The following is a 3,345-nucleotide window of genomic DNA, read 5'->3' as shown; positions in this document are numbered from 1 at the left end:
ATTTATTAAATTAATTAATTTATTTATTAAATTAATTAATTAATTATTAATTATTATAAATTAATTAATTATAAATTAATTATTTAAAAAATTGATTAATTTAAATATTAAGTATAATTTATAGGATATATACTTTCTTTATAATGCCATTATATATTTCTATTCATATAAAAAGTTTCAGAGCTTTTTATTCACTTTACTTTTTTGGGATTTTATGAACTGAAAAATGACAGTTTTCGTGAGAATGACCCATATATGAAAGTGAATGTGTGTTTGTTTGTCCTCTATAGACTCCTAAACCAACCGACAGAAAGCTATGAAACTTGGCATACAGATAGTTCAAAGCACGAGGAAGGTTTTTGTCGACATTAGAACATTCTGCGAAAAGCCGTTCCAGTGGTATTAGTGAAAATCGAAATGGAATTTTCTGATTGGTTAAAAGCTAGCCATTGTTTTAAATTTTGCTATAAATGATTCAGTTTTCAAATATCTTGAAGATAACAACAGTCATATTTTCTATCTTATAACTCTATTCATTTAGAAAAGTAAATTACATATACTTTAATATTTAATTTTAATTCGTGCGTTTCTTTATGTCAGGTGAGCACAAGCAAGTAAAATCAACGAGAATAGTGTTGCGTAATAACGTTTGTAATGACATCATCTTTCATAATCTGTAATATTTTATTCATTAGTTTAATACTTATATGAATTCGAATGGCAACAGTTTATGAGTTTGTGTTTCATGGAGAATGTTAAGAATAGAAGTGGATCATTTTATAACTTGTAAATATTGTAATAAAGGTTCATAGAAAATCAGTAAGAGTTTTACGATGCAACTAACAAATAGATTTCTTAATTATTGGTCGAATCACAGATTCAGTATTGAGAAAACTGTTTAATAAATATGAAGGCAAAAGCAAATTTCATTCAAATTGCACGTTTTCAAAAATATTTATATTTAGTATGCAATTTTAGGTTAGCACAATTAAATATAGTTTTCGAAGATTTCATTGCTGTGACAGTTGACATATGAAAACTATTTGATTGTTTATTTATAAGATGTTTTCGAATTCATCCATTTTAATTCTTTCATTAAAAAAATAGATTTTTGTTTTAAATTTTATAATTTTTATATTTCTTATTCATTTCATTTTTATTGCTCTTTTTATTATTTAAAATATATATGTGAATTTTTGGTTTAGCAAATTTGCGACCACTGTCAACTTTTACATTTCTTTTTGTTTGTCAGAGAGAATATTTGCAAAAATATGCCGCCTAAGCAAATCGCTCTTAGTCGATCGAATCTCAAGCGCGCAAAAAGAGAACTATCCGTGTTTCAGAAACATCGGAGAAGCGGGAAAAAAAGACTTGAAACTAATCGAGAACAGAATGCTTTTGCCCGTTCCTTAGAAACGTCTGACCAACAGGAAAGAAGACTGTCAACAAATCAACTACGCAAGCCCGTTCGTTGGAAACATCAGAGCAACGGGAAGCAAGAATGAAAACCGATCGAGAAAGCCCAACTCAAGTCCGTTCGTCGGAAGCATCAGAGCAACGGAAAGCAAGAATGAAAACCGATCGAGAACGCACTTCACTATTCAGACGCTGCCAATACTCTGATTTGAATTTCAGTGCATTTCACTATGATCCGACAACCAACTATAGTCTTCCCCCAAGTGTCATCATCGGAAAAATAGATCAACTATGTATGTTTTCTAATGCTCTCAAATTTAAAAATGAAACAGCTGGAATTTGCTGTTCTAGAGGCATACTGAAACTACAAGATTTAACGTCGCCTGCCGAGTCATTATCAACCTTCTTATCAGATCAAACAAACCAATCGAAAAACTTTTTGGCGAATATTACGCCGGTACAATTCATGTTTCTAAATGACTTCATTCGGTGCTACATGTATCGTGAACGAGAATTACATGCCAACATTCAAAGTGCAAGGCCAAATTTATCATCGTGCAGGATAACTTCTTCCATTGCCTGGCGCAGATCATAAATTTCTACAGATTTATTTCATGGGTAACACAAATGATCGAGTCAATCAACGTTGTCAGTTAAACAATGGCACTAAACGTCATATGTTCGTGCATATGGGCAGCCAGATTTATTTATTACATTTACATGTAATCCTGCTTGGGTTAAAATTAAAGAGCTTTTGTAACCTAGGAGATATTACTTCAAGATATTACTTCACGTGAGTTAAAACAATTATTAAGCTTCATACTTGGTTTCATTGCGAAGCGTCGTGCCTTTGGAGAGACACGGTGTCTGGTGTATTCTATTGAATGGCGATAAAGAGGATTGCCACATGATTTGGCTTATTGAAAAAATCACTCCATGCCAAATTGGTCAGCTCATATCAACAAAAATACCTGATATCACCATTAATCAGACTTATTTCAGATCATCATTCAAAATACGTTTCATGGTCCGTGTGCATCACCATACATGTCTGTTTGAAAATGCACTAACGATATCCTAGAGAATTTTCTGCTGAGACTATCACTGTTTTTTTCACCATTAAATAAAATTCTCATTTCAAATCATAATCGCAAATCTCATTTCTACCCTTAAATACAAAATTAAAATTCAAACTGAAAGCGTTGCAACGCACGCAGGGTGCAGCTAATAAAATCAAGTTTACTAACAGTCAATGAAATACATGTGTTATAATCACTGTGAAAAAAAGCCTTAAGGTGACAAGGGACTTTCAAAGAAGCAAAAATTTGTCAAAAAATCGATAGTTTACATTTTATATTTCTGAAATCTTGGCATTTAACTGAACATTAAAAAAAAAAAAATTTCTGGAATTAGAGCAAAATTGATGAAGTTATGATCATTTCAGTTTTGACCACACCCCTTTGTTTACCTTTTTTTGAATGCAGGTAACTGTTAAAATTAGTTTAATTTAAAATTAATTTAAATTAGTTAAATATTTTGTTAATTTTTTAAAGAAATTTAAAGTATATAATTATTAAACTATTTCATTAGACAATATTTATAGGTATTTATATTAAAAACAAGAAATATTTGTTCAGAAGTAAAATTTGCAATGAAAAAGTAGTAAATGTCATTTTTCTCAAAATGTCTTTTTTGACAAATTTACAAATTTCAAACTGTTCCAGCGTAATGAATTTTCATTCTATTGACCTGAGAATTTAATGCTATATATTGATGAATATTATTAACATTTTGTTGGAAAAGTTTTTTGAATTAAGTGAATAGAATTTTTTTTATACATGATATTTTATAGAGGTATGATGATTTTTTCCTAAAAATGTAGGTTTTTTACTGTTTTTTTAATGTTATTTGTTTCTATAATAAAAAATA

The sequence above is a fragment of the Parasteatoda tepidariorum genome, chromosome 3 (genome assembly GCF_043381705.1).
Source record: "Parasteatoda tepidariorum isolate YZ-2023 chromosome 3, CAS_Ptep_4.0, whole genome shotgun sequence".
Classification (NCBI taxonomy): Eukaryota; Metazoa; Arthropoda; class Arachnida; order Araneae; family Theridiidae; genus Parasteatoda; species Parasteatoda tepidariorum.
Note: the sequence above shows the minus strand (reverse complement) of the source record.